This window comes from Chiloscyllium plagiosum, unplaced genomic scaffold (genome assembly GCF_037043375.1).
Source record: "Chiloscyllium plagiosum isolate Xiang-an unplaced genomic scaffold, Cpla_swu_hap1 HiC_scaffold_2, whole genome shotgun sequence".
NCBI lineage: Eukaryota > Metazoa > Chordata > Chondrichthyes > Orectolobiformes > Hemiscylliidae > Chiloscyllium > Chiloscyllium plagiosum.
In genome coordinates, this window is record NW_028270140.1 from 97817108 (window position 1) to 97841567 (window position 24460).

Below are 24460 nucleotides of genomic sequence, written 5' to 3' on the forward strand. Positions count from 1 at the left end.
ATTGTATATCAGACTGGTTTGAATCAGAGATTCCACTCCATTAATTTATTGGAAAATTGCAAGTGCATTCCAGCTAAATGGGAGGTTACCTCTTAGGAATCAACGGGAACATGTTGTTCTATTACTCAAATAAGTGGCTGATTTGAGTTTCATAGTCCTCATTAATCCTGGTAATCATTATGTTTTCCTGCTAGCTTTAAAATAAATGTTTAAAACTGTTCTTTTTTTGTTTCTTTGGTATAAAGAGGAAGTACATTGTTCCAAATTTCCCCAAATCCCTAAATATGATGATGGGAGATACCTACATGCTGACTGATTTTTCTTAGTGATCATTCATTATCATGTTTTATGCTTTAAAACTGCTGACCAGAAACAAGTTTCTTCATTCAATGCACAGTTTTCAATCCAATCCCTGGAGAGTAATGATGTTTGATGAGGGAAACCTCTGAACAAAACTTTCATTCCCAGACTACCTTTAAAACATCAAACAATATAATGTGACAATAGAGAATTCAGTATGTAGGCAACAATCTTCCATTTGCAGCCCTCAGGGACGTTGATTCAACTCAGTGGAATATGCTTTCCTCTTAACTACTCAGTTGTAAGGATACTGCTGAAGTTTATGAATGAACTGGGAGTTTAAAATGTTCATTGCTCAAATGTACATTAAATGTTGGACCAAAATAATATCATGAAGCACAAATATTTATACTATTTGATAAATTAGATAATATGTGATGAATGGTGCTTCATAATCCTATGTATGTTTCCAATAACATAGATGTAACCATGTTCAACATTCTTCAGTGAGTGTCCTATGAAGACAAATCTTATTTATCTAACTTTTTGGCGTTTTCAGATGATGCGATAGAGAGGGTTAATAAGAATAACGCAGTTGATACCATGTACACGGACTTGCAAAAGGCATTTGATAAAATGCCCCACAACAGTCTTGTTATCAAACTCAAAGCTGATGGAATAAAGAGGACAGTGGCAGCATAGATTCAAAATCGGACCTTTCAGTACTTGCAAATGGTTCAAAACTTCGAACTATGCTCATCTGTGCTATGATCTATGACAGTGATAGACTTCAAGACGTCACAGGAAGGTTGGTCGAAAGGTGGACATGTGACGGGTTTAATACAGAGAAATGAAACTTAATATATTTTGGTAGGAAGAACAAGAAGAGGCATTGTAAAATAAAGGGCACAATTCTAAAGATTGTGCAGGAGCAGAGGAATCTTGATGCTTATATGCACTAGTCATTGAAGGTGGTTGAAGGTAGCAATGTACTTTGAAAAATGATCATTGAGATATGTGGTATCGCAGGCATTATACACAGAGGCATAGACTATCAAAGAAAATAAACTATAGTGAACCTTTATAGACGATGAAAAAAAGAGTGTATTTTGTGTAATTCTGGGCACCACACTTCAGGAAGGTTTTCTTCCCTAAAAGAAACCAATGACTCTGCTAGCCTTCGTGACATAGGAACAAACAAATTAGGAGAAGTAGACAATTCAAACCCTCAGCCTGCAAGTGCAGAAGAGGTTTCTACCAGTGGGAGAGACTAAGACCCGAAGGCACAACCTCAGAGTGAAGGGATGACCCTTTAGAACTGAGATCGACCCTTTAGATTAGATTAGATTAGATTAGATTACAGTGTGGAAACAGGCCCTTCGGCCCAACAAGTCCACACCGCCCCGCCGAAGCGAAACCCACCCATCCCCCTACATTTACCCCTTACCTAACACTACGGGCAATTTAGCATGGCCAATTCACCCGGCCCTGCACATCTTTGGACTGTGGGAGGAAACCGGAGCACCCGGAGGAAACCCACGCAGACACGGGGAGAACGTGCAAACTCCACACAGTCAGTCGCCTGAGGCGGGAATTGAACCCGGGTCTCTGGCGCTGTGAGGCAGCAGTGCTAACCACTGTGCCACCGTGCCGCCCAACTGAGATGAGATGGAATTTCTTCAGTTTTTAGAAGGCTGTAGAGTCCAAATCATTGAGTATCCTTAAGACAGAGATAGATAAGGTACTTGATTAGTAGAAGGATCAAACATTATAGGGAGAAAGCAGGAAAATGGGCTTGAGAAGCATTTCAGCCATGATCAAATGGCGGAGCAGACTTGATAGGCCAAATGACCAAATTCTGCTCTTATGTCATATAGCCTTATGGTCACTTCCATTCAACAAGATCATGGTTGATCTGTTTCTGTTTTGAGTTCCCTGGGCTGACTCTTACCATATTTTGGCAAAGTGTCAATCTCTCTGAGATCTAGTGAGTTTTCTCTGGGGATCACCCCATGGCTTCCATTGTGGTGCCCCCATTATCCAATAGTAGTATGATTTGTTCATTCACTGTAGCTGAACTGATTCGTCCAATCTATGTATAAATTAAAATCACCCTTCATTATCAGTGCATTGTTCTCACGAGTTTTCATTATAACTTCCTGCATACCCAGTTGAATGCAATGTTTACTGTTAGACGGCCTGTAAACTATTCTTGTCAGGTGACTTCCTGCCTTTGTTATTTCTTATCTCTACCCAGACTAATTCTACAAGTTGATCTTAGAACTAAGATCATCTCTGTATTATATTAATGTTACCTTTAAATAACAAAGTTAACCTTTTTGCCTTTTCCCCATTTTTCTGTCTGGGAATATTACCTACCCTTGAATATCCATGCTTCGGTCTTCGTCAATTTTCAGAAAGAAGAGATCAGCTGCAAAGAGCAAGCTCTGACATTCAGTAAAATTGGTTCTGACCTGTTTGTGTTCTGAATTCTAGATTTCCATTTTTTCATGATAACCGTTGATATCCTTGCCTAATATAAATCTATCTCTTTCTGCTTTACAAATATTTAATGATCTCTTTTCCATCCCTTTTCAGGCAGAGAGTTCTAAAGTCACACAATTCTCGGAGAGAAAATAATTCTCTTGAACTCTGTTCTAATAGGGCAATCTTTAATTTAGAAATGGTACCACCTGGTTCTGAACTCACACTCAAGAGGAAACATCCTTCCTACAGCCACCTTGTCAAGATCGTTCATGATCTTATTTATATCAATCAAATTACCTCTCACTTTTCTAAAGTCCAGTGATAAACAAGCCCAGCCAGACCAACCTATCCTCATAAGATAACATTGTCAGTCAAGGTCTCAATCTAGTCAACTTCCTTTGAACCATCTCCAATGCATTTACATTATTCCTTTAAAAAAAAAGACTCAAGTGCCAATATCTGTCTGGATCTCAGAACTCTGTAGTCATCCTTGGTGGAATTAGTACTAGGTTTTCTTTTAATCCATCCTGCCAAAGTGAACAATTTCACATTTCTCCACATTATATTCAATCTGGGAGACTTTTGAATACATAGTCAAATCTATCTATTTCAGCATGAAATATCCCCACATCCTGTTCGCAGCATACTTTCGTACATACTTGTGTGTCATCTGGAAATTTAGTGGGTTATAAAAAGTTGAGGCCCCAACACAGAGGCCCCATTCCAATACCCCACTCAACATTTCCTGACAATCAGAAAAAGACCCAGCTTTACAACTCTGTTTTCAGTCAGTTCTATTTGTTCTAGTATGTTGCCCCCTACAATTCCTGATGAAGTGCTCTTGCCCGAAACATTGATTCTCCTGCTCCTTGGATGCTGCCTGACTTGCTGTGCTTTTCCAGCACCCCAGTCTTGACTGTTACCCCCTATACCATAAACTTCTATTTTGTAAATGACCTTTTTTGTGGCACCATGTCAAATATTTTCTGGAAGTCCAAGTACATTAATAAGCAACCCTTTATCCATGAGAACATAGAGACAGAAGTGGTCCATTTAGCCCCTCAAGCCTGTTCTTCTATTCAATGAGATCATGGCTGATTTGTGGCCTAACTCCACTTACCTGCCATGGCCCCATTAATTAATATGTTTGCTTTGTAACATTTGTCCATCTCAGATTTAAAACTGACAACGGATCCAGCATTAACTGCTGTTTGTGGAAGAGAGGTCCAAACATCTACCATCCTTTGTCTCTCGAATTGCTTCCCGACATCTCTCCTGAATGGTCTGGCCCAGATTCTCAGACTATGTCCCCTATTTCTAGAATCCTCAACTAGTGGAAATGGTTTATCTTAATCAACCCTCTCATTTCCTGTTAATATCTTGAAATTTTCAATCAGATTGAAATCATTTCAATTCTAAATCCTAGCGAGCTGCACGTTTTTCCTACAGATAATTCCAATAACATGGTTAAACATGATTTTTCTTTCACAAAATCAAGGTAACGCTTCCTGATTACCTTGTGTTTTTTTTTAAACTTGCAGCTAAAACCTCTGTAATGATCAATTCTAACTTGTGATGATAAAACGCTACAAATGGTTCAGAATGTATTCTCTCCATGAGTCTCTCAAATTGAATAGGGTCAATGAACATGATGCATGTCAATACTCCAACACTCTGTTCCTCTACAGAGGAGAAAGACCAGTTCTGAAATGAGATTGACATTGCTATCAGCTGCATCCCTAACCCAGAATATCGTCATCTACATTGGAACTGCAGTGCATGAGTGGGAATGGAATATAACTTAGACAGCATGGCGAAGAAAAATACACCACATGGGATAGAGACTGTTTTTGCTTTGATGATACAACAAGCTTTGTGTAATTACCAACCTGTTTCTCCAAGAGTTCCAGAGGGTAGAGCCCTTGGGAACACCACAAAATGCATGTTCCCCATTGACCAACTCATCATTGTGACATTGAAATATATCATTGTTCCTTCACTGTTACTGGCCCAAAATCCTGGAACTCCATTCCTAATGGCATTGTGAGTGAATGTACTGCAGTGGTTCAAGAGTGCAGCTCACCACCTTCTCAAGGATAGCTCAGAATGGGGCAATAAATGCTGGCCCAACCAGCGATGCTCATATTCGATGAGTGAAAAAACATGACCGACTTGAACAAGCGAGACTTGAAACCTTTGACAGTCAATATCATTATTATTGCTGAATACCTCAACTGTTAAGCTTCCGGGGGTTACCATTGACCAGAAACTAAACTGGACCAGATATATAAATACTGTGGCTACAAGAGGCAAGGGATTCTGTGGCAAATAACTCACCTCCTGTCTCTCCAATGTGGCCACCATCTACGTGGCACCTACAGTCAGAAGTGTGATGAAGTACTCTCCATTGGCCTAGTTGAATGGTTTTCCAACAATACTCAAGAAACCAATTGGAGAAAGTTGTCCACTTGCTTGACACCCTATCGACTACCTTTAACATTTATTTTTCAGCATAAGACCACAGTGAAAACAATCTTCAAGGTGCACTGCAGTAACTCACCAGGTCTCCTATGATAGCACCTTCCAAGTCTATGATCCCAGCACGTTTAAAGGTGCTGATGCATTGAATCACCACCCTGACAAGTTAACCTTCAAGTCACAGACCAAGCTGACTTGAACTATATCACTGTGCCTTCACTGTCACTGTGCCTTAGAATTCCTTACCTAATAGATTTGTGGGTGTCTAACTGAAAAAGATTGCTTTAAGTTAACAAAGCAGCTCACTGTATCAGGGCAATCAGAGATGGATAATAAATGTAGGCCGAGCCAGTAGTGCTCACATCCCATACATCAGTCACTACCTCTGTGCACCAGACTTAGTATATAACCCTTGAAGTTTTCTCATTTAAGTAGAAATGTCAGCCCCATTCCAATGTCAGCCATATTACTATCAGATTTAAAAAATCAATTCCTTGATTTGATTGAACACGTGTTTTCCGGCACTTACGAGCAAAGTGCGGAAGCAGAATGGAACAGGTTTCAAGCGCCAGCCAACATATACTTGGCAGGAGAAGAGGCTGAACTCATTCCCATCTTCACTGTCTTAGAAATGTACTTGCACCTCTTGATGGGTAAAGTCACTAGTTCTGGAGTACACTAATTCAGCATATTATTACTGTCAACTTATTATTAAACCAGTGACATCTGTGTTGGTTCAACCACTTTCATTCGATGAACTGACAGCCATATATCCTGAGACTTTACATGTAGTGAATTGACCACAGCATCAAAACCACCAGAGCATCCATACATCCACTATAAGGACACTGGGAAGCAGGTGTGGAGGTGGTGAATATTAGTATTGGAAATTGGGAAACAGTTGCTGATGGCCTTGATCTCCTATTAAAGGAGGAAAGAGACGTAGAGACGTGAGGAGATTTAGGAAGGGAATTTCAGATTTTCAAGCCTGAGCTACTATCTGGTACTATTGGTTGTGAATGGGAATGCTTAAAAGGCCAGAATTAAAAGATTAAATACATCATAGGTCAGCCTTGCTGTTAGACTTGTATCCTATCTGCTACTGACTAGTAAGAACAGGTCCTCATTCTCATATGCGAATGTTAGCAGGCTTTATTGAACAAAACTGTTTGTAAGGGATGGTAAATGGGGACACCTCTGTTCTACAGACTTGGATCCCTGCTCCATGTGATCTAGGGACACTATGCCATAGTTCCTTATGGACATACTCAGTTATTATTAAAATAAATGTATAGTTAACTATTTATTCCACATTACCCGGGAGTCAACGGAAGTCATTGTGTATAGGGACAAGAGTGGAATGTGATTTGGTGTGAATTAGGAATTAGAAATAGAGTTTTGATGAATCTCAAGTTTGCAGAAGGTGCTTCTATTGTCAAACATGGTGTCTATGATGTTGGTCTCGTTTGTGCTGTGAAAACATTCTGAAACTTTATCCCTTGTCCTTCAACTATCACCTCTGGTTCTGAACTGCCCTCCCATCAGGAACATCCTTACTGCATCTAGCCCATCTATTCCAGTTAGAATTTTGTAGTTCTCCTTGAGATTCCCCATTCTTCTAAACTACTGAATACAATCCGAACTGATTCAGTCTCTCCTTGCACGTCAGTCCTGCCATCCTCGGAATCAATTTGGTAAACCTTTGCTATACTCCTCTTTCACAAAACCATCTTCCCTCACATCAGGAGGCTGTGGTCAGATAAGATGCTGGAGTGTTTTTTTTGATGTTGCACTGACTATACATATCAGCTGTTTTTCACAAGTGGAGTTGAGAGTGAATTCTGCTGCCAACAGCAGTACTAATTCAGACCACCAACAGAGGACACTACTGAGGATCTCCCCTGGGCATCTCCAGCTGACTTTGACAGCTTTCTTGATGCTTTCTGTTACTGTCACACCAGCCTTGAATTTGAATCTCCAATTTGACGAGGAGGTTCTTACATCCATAGACTTGGCCTTTATTGAAATTATTGATACTGTGCTGGAGAATGCTGCTCGTGAGGGTAAGGAAGAGGCCAAATTAGGTGACGGCAAATGTTACTTATCGTTTCCCTCAAGCCCCAAATCCCCAATCCTCCACCTCCATAACCAGACATTCTGCACAATTAATGAGGAAGCAACTGACAACAAAGACAACATTTACAATTACAGGTGTTTTGACAGGAAGAATGTTAATTCCACTGCATTTCACTGAGGGAGATACAGCTGTCAATATTGTGAATGAATAGGATGTTGGCAAGAAGCAAATCACAATCACTGAGTGTATTTTGAAATGACTAGACTTGCACAAACAGTACAGTACTAAGATTTTCAGTCTGCTCATCTCAATTATTTATTTGATATTTTATTACCCCAATTAATGTTTCTGTGGTGATTCTTTTGTGCTGAGCTGTACTATCTCAGTAAAATTGCTTAATATCTGCTCATTGCACAGAATTGTTACAATGCAGAAGCAGATAATTTTGTTATGAGCTAGCTCTTCAAAGGAGCATCTCACTTACTGTCATCTCACTTACTGTCATTCTTTTGCCTTCTCTCTATAACTTTGTACACTGATCTTTTACAAATATCCGTGCACTTTTTCAAATACCTCAATTGAACTAGCCTCTACTACACTCTCAGACAGTCCATTCCAGACTCTAAACCTTCATGTGAAAACATCTTTCTTAATATGACTTCGACTAATTACTTTAAAACTGTGCCCCTCATTCTTGCTCATTTCGCATTTTCAATAATTCTTCATTTTTGTATTTTTCTTGAGTATTCTTCTCCTTAATTCTAAATTTATTGAGTTGACTGTATGAACTTTTAAAATTACAAACATAGTATCTTTTCTCTTTCCCAACCTTTCTGTTCTGCTCTATTGAAGACTATAAATCATGCTGGCATGGGGTTCCACAAACAGCAGGCATTTTCTCCAGTACTCAGGCCTGACCATGGAGAATGGAAGTCATCACAACTGAACCTGATGGTGACTTCACTTCTGTGTTCACCAAGATTGCAGATTAATGGTTAGGACTGGGAAACTTGATCAGATTTTCTTCAGTTTTTCAGCCCAGCAGTGGTAAAAGTAATTGCATCAGACTCTTAACTACCACTTGACTGTGCTGTTGCTAATTCAACATGGAATAAAGATTGAATTGAGAACTTCTTGTTGTCTCTGACACTGCTGCAGCAAATAGCATGTTTAAGAACAGTATATTGAGCCTGATCTGCCTGTCAATTAGACCATGACCACTTTGTACTTCAATGCTAAATCCCTTGATATTTTAACTGAAGAAAAATACCTCCAGGGCAATGTATTGTGCATATTATTGCAGTTTTATTTGAAGCCAGTCAACTAAACAGCATAGTTCTGGTACCAATGTAATGCCATGTACTGTTGGGTATAATGCCATTTTTCATTTCAGCAACCCCAATATTTTGGTTTCTTAGGATTAACTCATTCACTGTTGGCTGACAGGCAATGTTTGCAATTCAGCTGACAGACCCAGAGGCACACAGAGAGCAGGCAAGCCACTGTGCTCCATGGCTGTTTGCAAGAATTGTTGTTACCTTAAATGTTGTTGGTACTTGAGTTTCTTGTCTTATTCACTTTATTTCTGGAGTTTTCCAATTTTGTTGTTCTCCTAATTTCCATTTTCATGATTAAGCATGCAGTGGTTTAATTTAGTTAGGTGTGGTGGTGAGTGTGGAGGATGACTGCTGTCACACTCTCCAACTTTAGAAGACAAAGTAAAACAGATCTTCTGGGCTTTTTGTGTAAAGTTTACTGGATCATCAGTGCAACACATTTTGAAGTATTTGTACCTTGACCAGAAATAACTGAGGATTCTACATCTATCTCTTCAAACTTGGGACCAAACTTGGAGAACTTGAGGACTTCAGTGCCTGTTTTGGTGAAACAAGAGTTGAAGTTGTTACTGCTCTAAGATTTTCCTTCACAACTTCAAGTTGCCTTTGGTCTCATTCGTTCTGAACTTGTAGCTCCAAATGGTAGCTTCAAAGCTGAAAAAGATCTATGCCCCTCTCGAGCTGATTTTCTCTGGATTGTCTTCCATCTCTTTTGAAGCTTGTTATAATTGCTTTTCTCTCTGATCCTTAAATTCCAGCTCCATTTCCAGTTTAATTTTAGCTCTAGTTGGGCTAATATAATCTGTTCTGGTTCCAATTCAATTTAATCTGGACTGAAATCAAAATTCTTAACCAATATTCTTAGAAATTTCTGCCTCTTTGTCTTACTAGATATTTTATGTCCTAACAATTGCTTTTACATGCTGCATATCTGAGGATAATAACTTCTGCCAATTTAAAAACTCATGACATAAACTTTAAGACATTGAAATCATCATCTTAAGTTCTTGTTAGTATTCTTACAAACAAAGCTTGCAGTTACAACTTGTGGTTTGGGTTTCAACAGTTTGAATTATTACTTCTGACCATCTTTCAATTTCTTTGCAGTTCAAAATGTTGCTTTTCTCACAACAGATTAAATTCCACTTTTCATTAAAAATTGAGGTTTAGATCATATACAATGGATACAGTCTAATCACTATATGTTGGAGTGGTCTGTGAATTAAGAATTTGTAGTAACCCATGTCATCCCTTTCTTGTTTTCAAGTGTTTCAACTTAAAGTAACTATCAGCAAAACTTGAGTCTGAAAAAGGATGACTGGTTAGTTTGTTGCAAAACTGCTGCTGTAAGTTAGTCAAGTCATAATGATAAAGATATCAACAAGAATAAGGACACAAGGACTTAAAGATGATAAGCATAAAAGTTATGTGTGAAGATTATAAGACCAAAATGAACTATCATTGTAAGCCTTGGCAGGCTTGAAGATTCTTCTTCCAAAGTGAAGATATTGGAAAAAAAATGAAGATGGATTCAATAACTCTGATGGAGTCTTTAGTTGAATAGCTGGAAGTTGCTCTTACAAGTAGACTGAGTGGATCAGGTCCTGAGAGAGAGAGCAATTACTCCTTTGTTATGCTTTCATATACTGGTGCTTAGGTTTTTGATAATTTGGTTCAATGCGACAGTCATGTTGCCTTTTTCTGTCTCCCTGTTGAGAAGCAGTGATTGCTTCAAGATGTTCCTATCATAGTTCCTCAACAAAATGGCTTTTGGAGCCTGGGGTCTTCATCACAATCAAATTTTACTTTCAGGCCTGCTATGTTAATTTTAAATAAGCCATTGTTCCATCAGGCAAAAATGTCAATTGTGTTGTGGTCCTTTTCTGTTTCTTGTTCTCCCCAAAGATTTAAAGATTCACAACTTTATAAGGACCCATTTTCTTGACAACAAGAGTTAATCAAATTCTGAATGTCTGTCATTCAACATGATCCACCAGTCATTAGGACGTGTTTCCTCTTAATCTGGCATCTGTTGACCACACAAATCAGTAACATGTATGAATTTCAGTATATAATGTGCCATGATGTCAAATATGTAGGCTGTGCATCCCAGTGACTGGCATGTCATACCAAGCAACTCATTCAATCAGCCGATTATAATAGGCAGAATGCTGGCCATATTCATCCAGTGCATGTTTGGAAAACACAAAATGTAGTGTCTAACATTAGATGTGATTCTGCGATTGAACAGCACTCGCTGATCAATTGTGTGTGTGCTAAGAATTGCACTAATAATCAGTTAAGATTATCCTTAGGGACAATAATTCTTGAGCACATTCTCCATCACAATACCCCAACTAATCAGAGTCAACTTGCCAATCAATCAGCATCCTTTTTCTGTGCAAAATAAGTTGTTGCTCCCTTTGAAATGTTGGATTCTTGCAATGATGTTTGCAACACAAAAACATGTGTCTTCTTTCAGCAATCTCAAGTTTGTTACCAAGCCAGTTGTAATATCACAATTGTTGGAGAACGTTGCTAGTGAGAGTAAAGAAGAGGCTAAAGCAGATGAAGACAAAGGAACCAAGTCCTGTGCACCCATCTTCCACTCTACCTCCCTGCCAACCATTTCCATGCCTACAGATTGTAGTTCCATGCAATTTACGAGGAAGCACTGAGAATCTCACATATCTTAGTAAATACCAAATACCAAATACTTGATTAGAATGAAATCCTAGCAAATTGCTCAAGCATGGAAATCCCATCTATTGCCACGCATTTAAAATTTTTTTAAATGTGAGACATGAAAAACATCATATACAAAATAAAGGCAACAGATGAGATTGTAGCAAGTAAAGGAGAATTTTGCTCCTGAGATCTGTGAGAAAGGCCTTTGTTAGGTTCTGCTTGTACATAGAGGGCATCCAGATGAACCATGCTGTTTCCATGTTGGCAGATCCACTGTGGATAAGATCTTTTCTATACGCCAGCCAAACAAGGAGGTTAGGGAATAGAGAGTACCCAGTTATCTTACTTTCATAGATCATACTAAAGCATTCAATATCGTAAGCAGAGCAGGACTCTATAATAACATAAGGAAAATTGACTGCCCACTGCAAGGTTCTCAGTGTCATATGCTCCATTAATGACAAAGTGCACTGCACTATTCAGTTTGATGTCTGAATTTCCAGTAGTTTCATTGTGAGGAATAGAGTGAAACAGGGCTGTATTCTCACTCGCGCACTCTGTTTGACATCATCTTCTTCAGGCTCCTGACCTTTTATCTTCCGTGCAGATGTGGAAAGATTCTTCATTACTTGCACATACCAGATCAGATGGACAGCTGTACAGTAAATCTGAAAACAAAGTCAAAAGCTAATTACCTCATGATCAGAGACCTCATCTACACTGATGATACTGTGATAGTCAACTCCCCCCCACCGTCGAGGATGGAGAGATAAATGGGAGGGGGGTGGGGCTGGAGAGAAGGTAGCTGAGAGGGCGATAGGTAGGTGAAGGTGGGGATAATGGTGATAGGTCAGAGAGGAGGGTGGAGCAGATAGGTGGGAAGGGAGATTGGCAGGTAGGCCAGGTCATGAGGACAGTGCTGAGCTGGCCGGTTGGAACTGAGGTAAGGTGGGGGGAGGGGAAATGGGGAAACTGGTGAAGTCCACGTTGATGCCCTGGGGTTGAAGTGGTCCGAGGCGGAAGATGAGGTGTTGTTCCTCCAGGCGTCGGAGGAAATATGCCTTAAGGCAGTGTATAAGACAGTTGCATATCCAAAGTCTTCCTGTATATTGAGATAGATGGAGCCAGATGACCAGTTAGTGTTCAAAACTCCACTTCAAGGATATGTGCAAAATTGACATTAAAGCCCTAATGCTTGTAGTAATATTGATAAACATATCAGCAATGATTGAATAGTGGAGGAGACCCGATGGACTGAGTGGCCTAATTCTGCTCCTATACCTCATGGTCTTATGTAACACTACTGGGTCTTTAGTTGATGCCAGAGGAAATAGCTGACACCTCCTGTGGGCTCGCATGCACCACCACTGTGACCAGTGGCTACAATGGCTTGGCAATGGATACCACTATTGAAAGCAACAATAGTGACACCTGCCTGATACCTTCATATGTGACACTTGTGGCAGATCCTGCCTGTTGAAGGTTGGCCTCCTTAGCATCAGCGAAAATGCTCTATTAGAACTCACTGCATCTGAAATGAGTGGTTGCTGCATTGTCTCTCAAAGATGGAAGGATGCCATAACAACAGTTCATATTGATTTTGTTTCTTGCAATTCCCTATAAACGACAACGTTTGCCTATAAAGTGCATTATAAATCTACTAACCTGAGGCACTGTCTCGCAGTCCTGAAATCATGTGAGATCCAGTGACATTGCAAATTTTTCAAACCTGTTGGCCCATCTATTAATGCAAACAATATGACATATTGAAGAAAGTAAAATATTAACCAACCAAAAGAGTAAATGTAAACAATATCACATAGCTGTCTGCCTGCTGTACAGTTGGAAATTTAATGTTAGTGTCCATGATGCAAATGAAAAATTTGATCAGACTTGTAATTTTGAGTCCATTGATCAGAGCTTTTGAATATTGGTTTATAAATACAAGAATGACTTTAAAACATATTAGAGTTTAGAAGGTTGAGGGGAGATCTAATAGAAACTTACAAGATCATGCATGGCTTAGAAAGAGTGGATGCTGGGAAATTGTTTCCCTTAGGCGGGGAGACTAGGACCTGTGGGCACAGCCTTAAAATTAAAATTAGGGGGGGTCAATTTAGAACGGAAATGAGGAGACATTTCTCCAGCCAGAGAGAGGTGAGCCTGTGGAATTCATTGCCACAGAGTGCAGTGGAGGCTGGGACGTTGGGTGTCTGCAAGGCAGAGATTGACAAATTTTTGATCTCGCAAGGAATTAAGGGCTATGGGGAGAGTGTGGGTAAGTGAAATTGAAATCCCATCTGGCATGATTAAATGACGATGGGCTAAATGGCCTTGTTTCCACTCCTATGTCTTCTGGTCTTATGAATATGAGCATAAGAAGTGTAGTTAGTAAGTTTGCAGATTACACCAAAATTGGCGGTGTAGTGGACAGCGAAGAAGGTTATCTCAGATTGCAGATTACATCTTGATCAGATGAGCCAATAGGCTGAGAAATGGCAGATGGAGAGTAATTTAGATAAATGCGAGGTGCTGCATTTTGGGAAAGCAAATCTTAGCGGGACTTATAACTTAATGGTATGGTCCAAGGGAGTGTCGCTGAACAAAGAGACCTTGGAGTGCAGGTTCATTGCTCCTTGAAGTGGAGTCACATGTAGATAGGATAATGAAGAAGGTGTTTGGTATGCTTTCCTTTATTGGTCAGAGTATTGAGTACAGGAGTTGGGGGGGTCATGTTGCGTCATCGTGAGGGGCATGGATAGGATAAATAGACAGTCTCTTCCATGGGGTGGGGGAATCCAGAGCTAGAGGGTATAGGTTTAGGATGAGAGGGGAAAGATATAAAAGCGACCCAAGGGGCAACTTTTTCACTCAGAGGGTGGTACATGTATGGAATGAGCTGCCAGAGGAAGTGGTGGGGGCTACTCCAATTGCAACACTTAAAAGGCATCTGGATGGCTATATGAACAGGAAACAGTTTGGAGGGATATGGCCGGCTGCTGGCAGGTGGGACTAGATTGGGTTGGGATATCTGGTTGGCATGGACGGGTCTGTTTCCATGCTGTACATCTCTATGACTCTATATCAGATATTTAGTATTTGTGTTTCTGGGACTCCTTTTCCTGATGCCATATTTTATACTGGTTTTACAATAATACTGCCCTTAGTTCTGAGAAGCAAACTTGTTTTATTGTTAATGTGGCCAGTGACCAAAACTAGCACGAATAAAGATATTGTCTGGGACAAAAAAGCATCAATAAATTTAATCAAAACAAATGAGATTACAATTTCAAGTGAAAAGTTTGGTGCATATCTTTAACATTGAAAAGGTGAATACATATATTAATGTAAAACATGTTGCCGCAGATCCCGGTGTTAAATACCAGCTACCACTTGCTTTCCTCAACTGCACTTCTTTTCGTTGCAATATAAGCTATTCAAGTGGAAGAGTTGGCAATATGATTGCCCTGTTTTCCATATTTTTGATATTTATACCTTTAGGCAAAGTCAGAAAATAATTGCAGTGGCAGAATAACTGTGCATGGGCAGTGTTTGAAATGTCTTTGAAATCACATTTGAAGTATTGCATTCTTCTTGATGAGCTTCTCCAGTGTCTGGGAAACATATGCACACTGAAATCCGACAATTGCATTGTTGTATTGTCCTTACTAACACTGGATTCGAATGAAAAAGCAATCACAGTGTTCACTCTGTATGATAGTAGAAAAAGAATAAGTAGAAAGGAAATGACACCAAGTTGGAGGCATGCATGTCAATAGAATCTCATCAGAATTACTGATGAATAACACTTTTTGATGTTTATTCATTCATCGATCAGGAAAATAGTAAAACAAACTCAAAGGCTTTTGCTTCCTCAACTCTTTCTGGCCCACCAAGCTTATGCCAGTCCATAGAACAATCGATTCAGCCCCATCCTCTTTTGTCATACACTTCTGGGACATGGGCATCACTAGTTGGGCCAGCATTTATTGCCCATCCTTAGTTGCACTTGACATGGTGCTGGTGATTTGTGTTTTTGAAATGCTGAAGTCCATGCACTGTAGGTAGGTAGACCTACTATGCCATTAGAGAGGGAATTCCAAGAGAGGGAATTCCAGGATTTTATCTCAGTGACAGTAAAGGAACAGCAATACATTTTCAGGTCAGGATGATGAGTGGCTTGGAGGGGGACTTGAAGGTGGTAGTGTCCCCATGTATCTGCTGCCCTTGTTCTTCTAGATGGATGTGGTCATGGGTTTGGAAGGTGCTGTCTGAGGATCTTCGGTGACTTTCTGTAGTGCATCTTGTAGATGCTACACACTGCTGCTACTGAGCATCAGTGGGGGAGGAATATGGTGCCAATCAAGCAAACTGCTATGCTCAGGATGATGTCAAGCCTCTTGAGTGTTGTTGGAGCCACTCAGTCCTTACAGTCATGCAAGTATTTTCTTTAAGTGCCCAACAAATTTCAATTGATCATTGAAGTCATTGATATGTCTCCACTCCAATGAACACATGGGCTTCAAATTTCAGCTCATGACCACTCACTGTATAAAATACTTCTTCCTTATAATCATCCACACCTTTTGGCCAAAATATTTAATGTGTCCCCTAGTTCTTGCATCATCAGCTAATGAGAATAATTTTTCCTCGTCTATCCTTTCCAAACTTGTTTTAATCTTGTACACCTCTATTGGAATTCCTCTCATTTCCTTTTCCTCCAAGGGCCACAAGTCCAGCTTTGCAACCTAAACTTACTGCATCGACAAGAATTTCCTGATGTTAGTCTTAAAATGGTCCTTTACTAGTTTAAACCCTTTCCTGATTCTTTTACTGCTTTATTTAATTTTACTCCAAGGATTCCAAATTATTGTTTTAATGGAGAGATGGTAGTGAAGTGGCAATGTCACTGAATTAGTAATCGAGATGGGAGAAAGTGCGGACTGCAGATGCTGGAGATCAGAGTCAAAACGTGTGGCGCTGGAAAAGCACAGCAGGTCAGGCAGCATCCGAGGAGCAGGAGAGTCGATGTTTTGAGCATAAGCCCATTCCTAATGAAGAGCTAATGCTCGAAATGTTGACTCTCCTGCTCTTTGAATGCTGTCTGACCGGCTGTGCTTTTCCAGCACCACAATTTTTGACACTAGTAATCTAGGTGTCCAGGCGAATGCTGTGGAGACTCAGGTACAAATCCCACTAGGGCATCTTGTAGAGTTTAAATTCAGTTAATAAACCTGGAAAATAAAGCTAATCTTAGTGATAGTGACCATGATAATGAACACCAACAATGAAAACTGACTTTGTTTCTTAATTCCTTTAGGGAAGGAATCTGCCATTCCTATTTGGTCTGGCCTATGTGTGGTTCCAGACCCACAGAATGTGGCTGAACTGTAACTGCCCTCATAAATGCCCGAGTAAGCCACTCAGTGCAAGGGCAATTAAGGATGGGTAACAAATGCTGGCCTTGCCAGCGATTCCCACATCCCATTCACAGGATAAATTGAAATAAAATACTTCTTAAAACTATTGCATTCCTTTTTTAAATTGTCTCTCAGTGATCCAGGTTTTCTTTATCCTTGCTTCAAACTCAGCCACCTGACATGCTAGAGCTGAATAGTTCGAGGCAAATAGAACTGGTTGTCACATTAAAGTTGAGATTAAACCGAGAGACTGATTACTACTGGTTGTTGCTGAACTTGAAGAGTTTGGAGTTTATATTGTTTATTAAAGTTGGTGAGGTCGTCATGGGATTGTGCAATATGTGGTGAAGGCATTGATCTGACTTCAAGAGTTCTGTTCAAATTACTTGCTGTAAGTCACGAGTGCTATAATTCCTATCTTATCCTGCAGAATGACATAGAGAGTGAAGGGAGGAGAAACCGCTTAGAGAGGATGGAGTACTTGATGGCTTGGGGAGGGCAATGTTAGTAGGACACCACATCCACCTAGGGCCTCGAGGATGTGATTTCACACCTTAACATAATCAGTGTTTTTGCTTGGAATAGATGGTGCTCACTGAAATAGGCCACCTGTTATTAGCAGAATTGGGGTCTCAAAGCATGGTTGGCAGCATTGCCATTGGCTGTAATATCACCTTGGCCTCGAATCTTGTCATGTGGTTCCTTCCTCCCTAGCTTATGCAATATCACTAAAATACCACTGTTAGTTTTTTGGTGTTGTGTAAACTAGAACTTTGACATTTAGTATACACAGAGAGCATTTCCAAAGAAAAGTTGGCAGTGCATGGACATAGCTTTGACATGACCTTGGTCTTCCCCATGATACTGACTGCCATTGATGATACATCAACTGTTTTGCGAGTATTTAAATCCAACTTTGGAGATGTCCTACAACTGCACATGGTTCCATTGCATCTATATCCAGTTGATCTGACCATATGCAGGTTGAGGAGCAGGATCAGTGTCTTGGCTGTATTCAGGACACATCTGTTCTGCTATTATCTACTTTGCCTTTTGCATTTGAGGCACCATGAAAAACCAGACGGTGGGCCACCAGGACTGTCTGCTGAACACAAACCTCATGATTTTAGAATGCAACCAACCCACATGTGGGCAATACATGTTTAACTCGAGACCATGCTGTATGAAATGGCATCGAGCAGACCAGTGGGTATGTAAGGAATAGTTCTGATGCTTGGATGACTCGAGAGGAATCCTTCAGGCCCAGGGTCCACACTGTATCAGGAATGGCTCACAGCCATTAGGGCAGAGACCTTGAAGCCAGTGGTAAACTGCGAAGAAGTAGAAATAAGGAGAAAGACTGCTTTCCAGCTGAGCTGCCTGTGCTCGACTCATCTGACTGCAGCGCTGATGAATGCAACATTAATTCCCATTCAACAATAAGTCACACCTTTCCTTACCTTTATTACTGCAAACCCTTGGCCACAAAATACACCATTAAGAAAAAAAATCCAAACTTGATTTAACATTCAAGCCATCCAGCATTGCATACAGAAGTCACCTAGTCACCCTTATGCATACCCTTTGTCTATGCCTTTGTTCTAGCGATCCTACACAATGCTGTCCCAGTGAATGCAGTATGGCTTGTTGAAAAGCCAGTAACCTTTAGTGGGGGAGACTGTCAATGGCTTTACAGGATGACCTTGAGCAGCTCTATGCTTTGAAGGCCTGATTCTAGACCTTACTGTTTGAGTATGGACAGTAGCACTCTGGACTGATTGGCTGGCAGTCAACAGAAAGAGTTTTGATAGAATCAAAGTTGAAAGTGTGCTATTTGGTGCTGCAGCCATAATGATCTATTAGTTTATCTATTAGTCCGGGGTAAATGGAGTTTTCATATATTCTTTCCTCTCGTTGAGCTTCCAGAATTTGTTATTTCTCTTTTAGGATAAAAACTATAATATGAAAACATGAGTATAAATCCAGCATAAGTACAGAAATTTGTACAAGACCAAAACAACAAGAACTGCAATAATTACAGAATTCATTTCTAAAGTTAAATCACAACATAAAAAAGCAAACAGAGAAATCTTTTGCTTTAATGGTACTGGAGACATGTTAAAACTTTCAACTCGTATCTGACTTCATGCTGGATCAATACAGATCTGCTGTTTATTCACTCAGAATGAAACACAATCAAACCTCTCTTCCATTTGTCAGCAATAGTTTCCATTTCCACAGAATGTAGAGATCAAGTGCGGTCATTTTGGAATTCTTAAGAGGTACTAAAATAGTCTTTATCAACTATAGATAACTTTTTAAAGTGCTTTAGACTAATGCTAGCAATAGTGGCAGGATGTCAGTGTAGAATAATAATTCCATCTTTCTGTAATTGCGAATCAATAAAAGCTCAGGGTTGTTAGAGGGTTGATGCAGACAGATACAAAATGATTACGTGCAGTAACTCAGGTTCATTTAGTGTTAAGTGGTGATTTGATCAACAGCATCCTGGGCAGACTAAACATTGATTGTACTATGTCATTGTCTGTAATGTAAGGTGAGTGGCAGATTTAGGAAAAAGATATATTTCCTTTCATGTTCTATTAAGGCCATTAAAATCCAAAGTCAGCAAAATGCCCATTGAATCATTGCACTGTTAATTGTTGTACCAGTGAGACTCCAGCAGCCTTACTGACAGGTTGCTAGGCAGACAATAAAGACCAGTTTTGATCGATCTAACACAGGCTTTTACCTTTTGCTCCAAGAATCAATTTTAAATTGTCTTCAGAACTGTTTTATTTTGTTACTGTGTTCACTTGAGTACAAAAGTGAGCATTACTAATACCACTCTCCTCGGAGAGAGTGGGTAGTGTTATCTTAGTCATGGGGAGGAGGTTCAGGAAAAGACAGGTTGCTTCCTGCCTCATGGGCAGAATTTTGCACATGTTGGGGGATGAGGTAGTGCAGAGGAAGGCAGTCCTTTTTCCTGCAGACCACCACAGGAGATCATGTCACGATATTGAACCTGGACTCAAATTATAGCCTGGGCCAATGCTGTGTCCTGCATCATGCAGAATTCCCAGTGGTTCAGGAGGAAGTTCAATTACATTCTTTATTCTGGGAGGGAAGATGCAACCATGTTCTCTCTGTTGCCTCAGATTCACAAGACCAGTGCTCATTCTAATCCTGCTGTGGTACACAACTCTCCCTAAAGCTAGTGGATATAAGGTTCACTATTACATGCATTGTTCCCACTCAATGACTCTGAAATCATCTCATCCCCCCAAACCATCTACCCTTCTTGCCTCTGCACTTCCTACTCACTCCCACTCCGCCAAGGACATGCAGGTCCTTGGCCTACTCCATCGCCAGACCATGGCAACACGACGCCTGGAGGAAGAGCGACTCATCTTCCGCCTAGGAACCCTCCAACCACAAGGGATGAATGCAGATTTCTCCAGCTTCCTCATTTCCCTTCCCCCCACCTTTTCCCAGTCCCAACCCTCAGATTCAGCACCGCCTTCTTGACCTGCAATCATCTTCCTGACCTCTCCGCCCCCACCCCCTCTCCGGCCTACCACCCTCACCTTAACCTCCTTCCACCTATCGCATTCCCAACGCCCCTCCCCCACGTCCCTCCTCCCTACCTTTTATCTTAGCCTGCTTGGCACACCCTCCTCATTTCTGAGGAAGGGCTTATGCCCGAAATGTCGATTCTCCTTCTCCTTCTCCTTTGATACTGCCTGATCTGCTGCGCTTTTCCAGCAACACATTTTTAAGCTCTGATCCCCAGCGTCTGCAGTCCTCACTTTCTCCCACTCACTAGGAATACCTCATTGCCTCTCTTGCTTTTGCACCATCACTAACTGCTCTTCTATTCACTTCCATCAGACTCATTTCTGCCCTTTTTCCCATCACAGGAAAAATTGGCCTATCCACGGCACCTCAACTGATATAACTACAATTCCAGGACTGGTTGCATTTGACCTGCCGGTCCAACAGTGATCCAGTTACTGGAATGCAAGGACACAGATCCCTGGACTCTGATTGGACCAAGGACTTGACACCCAAGGTCAACTTTCTTGACTGGAATTGGACAAGCCTAATAACTGATAGTAGCAATACCTCTTGGTTGACTATGGTCCTCCTTCACCCTGCTCAGGACAGCTTCTCTTTGGCTAAATGCAAAAGGTCACATATGAAAATCAATGTGTTTGGCACAAAAGTTTGGAGTTTGTGGAATTTGCACATTCTCCCTGTGTCCCGTGGGTCCTTCGAGTGCTCTAGTTTCCTCCCATAGTTCAAAGATGTGCGGGTTAGGTGAATTGGCTGTAGTGTTCAGGGATGTGTAGATTAGGTGCATTAGTCAGGGGAAATGTAGAGTAATAATGTAGGGGAATGGGTCTGGATGGCTTATTCTTTGGAGAGTTGGTGGACTTATTGTGGCAAATGGCCTTTTTCCACACTGTAGGGATTTTATGACTCTATGAAAAACTGCTGACACTTGCTGTAGGTGTAACTTTGCCACAATATGGTGCCATAGAACAACATAACTAGCCCCTTCACTGTTCAGTGATGTCATCTTGACAAGTGAGCTGCCTCTCTCTCTCTCTGCACTACAAGGCAAGCCACAGTAGCTGGTAGCCTATAGCTGAGTATTAAGGACCCTGTGCACTAAGAAAGCAAGCTAAGAGCCATAAATACAGACTGGTCACATGAGATGCTTGTGTGTCCCTGCATGCATTATGATCTGACAGAAGCAGAGAAGTTATCAGTGTCCCTGAGTTCCAAAGTAGATTGTTAAAGGGCTGAAATGATGCATGACTTCGTGTGAGAGCAGTCATGATGATGTACTGAGATTGGTGGTTTGTAGATTAGATTTGTGTGGATGAAGGGTCAATGGTAAAGGTGATCATGGAGCATGGAGAGATGTTATGAAGAAGCAGTGTAATGGTGGTCATAAGAATCACTTGGTAAACTATAGCTGCCAAATATTGCTCTGACTTGCATGTTGGGAATTTGTGTGTCTAATTTCTGGGGGAAGGAAAAGAGAATAGGAAAGGGTGTAAAAATAAGGCACATTGAGGTTTTAATGAGAGATGAATGCATGTAAATAAGGTAGTCACTGCTCAAAGATGGGATTTTGAAGACATGAGGATATTAGTAAAGAAATCTCCATGTTGAGATTCTCAATTTTTCATCCCTCCATGTTTTCATATCATTCTAATTATTGCTCATGTCAAATCAAGGAGGGAAATATTCTACTCTTCCTCTTCCAAAAATGGAGTCACCCTCCAATTGCTGCTCTTAGATTCTCCTCCCTCCAGTGGGGCCTGCATCCTTGGCACCTCTATAAAACGTTATCAGTTATCAGTTATCACCTCAATGAGGGTGCCTTTGTTTTGAAACATATTCACATTCTCCCTAGCTGCCTCAGTACTGTCTACGACAACCTATAGAGCTCCTGGTCCTCTGTTAGGGCTGACTCTCCATCTTAATTAAACAGTGAACTCAGAAGCACCATAAAATGTTGCTGTTCTTTCTTGCTGACATCAAGACTCCTGAAGCTTGCAGGAAAAATATCCTATTCACTGAGTATTCAGATATAACTGAAGGAATTCAACTGCTTCCACAAAGCTGAAATGGAAACTCCATTAGTGGAGATTTTGATGAAGATTTAGCTTTCTTTTGGCTTGTGTATTTATGTACTCAATATCCACCTGTCCATTGGAAATAGAAGTAAAATATTTATAGGACTCATTTGGCAATTTGCTTTCTTCCCCCTAAAGATAATGAGCTGTGTTTCACTATAGATATAACAAATAAGGCAAACAACGCTACTCATTATTAAAGCGTACCAGACAGCAACATTTCATACTGAATTAACTGTTTTAATTTACTGTTCTTGGGTGAAACTCTGTGGTTAATTAGTAATTCTTCAATTTGATTGTTTAAGGAGACACACAGTGCTTGACCTGATTGTACAGATCTTATACATTCTGTAGTTGTACCAAGATACCTCTTTAATTACAATAATTTTCAGCTCACACTGGAAGAGTATGGACAAATACAGGTGCACAAAATGGCAGATATGATGGATTGCATTTTTTTCCTGGTTTGGTACCCAATGATAGTTGCATTTCGGGGTTCTGCCCACCCATTACAATGGTACATGATGCCGCTCATGATTTTTGACATGCAGGCCAATTAGTGGTCAGTAATCTCATTAACCATCTAATTAAGGACAGTAAGAAGTCTTACGAAGCCCATAGGAAGCCCTCCAGCATGAAGAGATTGGTGGACTGACCTTCAGAGGTCCCAGATTCCTTTTTGATATGTGAAAGGTGAAAAAGAGAGCTGAAAGAAAAAAAAGAAAGCATATTATATAAATGGCAAAATATTTCAGAGCACTGAGATGCAGAGTTACCTGGGTGTCCTATGGCATGAATCATAAAAGGCTAGTATGCAGGTACAGCAATTAATTAGGAAATGTATTGGACATTATAATTTATTGTGAGGAGAACTGAATGCAAAAGTACGGCAGTTAAGTGAATGGGAAAAGAAAAGTATGGAAATATAACCTAAATAGTAACATTCTCAATGGACAGGGGGAATCAAACAACTTCACACTGAATGAATATGGATCTTTAAAAGGAAGATTGCCAATGTAGATAGATATGAAAATCAAATTCAGCTACTTTAAAGAAAGGCTTTGAGAAGAAAAAAGAGACAGTGATGAATCTGAACAACAGATTTGGAATCACGTTGATTTTAAACTTGGTGGAAAACCAGCAGTGACACCCCAATACAGAGGATACTGAGGCCAAGCAATAGATTCAAAGTAGATTCACTTGAATGATAAAGTGTTTCTAATGAGAGATTTGAACAACTAGTGTTGTACTCACAGAACGAAAGAAAGTTAAGAAACCAATTTGTTCCTGCTTAAAGAAGGCCCTTTCTATCTTATTTTTGGTAACGTTCATATTGATATCCAGGCTGTCCAGTGAGGCATTCCAGCAGAAACTGGTGACCACTAGAAACTGCTTTTCCTTTATTATTTCACCAGCATGCTGCTCCTTTCAAATGGATCTGGTGCAAGTCCAGTGGAACCACAGGTCATTTATTTTCTGATGACATTTCTTGGAGTTGCAAAAAACATTGGGCTTTGCTTCCTTTTGGAAGCAGAGTGTCCTGTCCTTGTTACTAAGGTAAAGTCGCTATGGTTTGCAGATGATACAAAGATAGGTAGAGGGACAGGTCGCTTTTCAGAGGTGGGGAGGCTGTAGGAGGATTTGTCGAAACATGTGGCACTGGAAAGGCACAGCAGATCAGGCAGCATCTGAGGAGCAGGAGAGTCGACATTTCGAGCATAAGTTCTTCATCAGGAGTGTGGAGTGCTTATGCCTGAAACGTCGACTCTCCTGCTCCGGATCCTGCCTGACCTGCTGTGCTTTCCCAGTGCCACACCTTTTGATTCTGACTCTCCAGTATTTGCATTCCTCACTTTCTCTCTGCAGAAGGATTTGGACAGGATTGGAGAGTGGGGATAGAAGTGTTATGAAGATGTGGGTGTACTGTACCTTTAAGAGAGTAAAAGCTAGCAGTGACAGTACCAAGTGTTCTCAGTAACACACAATGTAATGTGCTCCAGCTACTGGGGTAGAAATGACAAA

At 40.5% G+C, this 24460-nt stretch overlaps 1 protein-coding gene across 7 annotated transcripts in view; it reads left to right on the plus strand.

Moving 5' to 3' along the window:
- st8sia4 (ST8 alpha-N-acetyl-neuraminide alpha-2,8-sialyltransferase 4) overlaps nt 1–24460 on the plus strand; it is a 72801-nt gene that overhangs the window by 34669 nt on the left and 13672 nt on the right. The gene's annotated exons all lie outside the window — the stretch shown is intronic.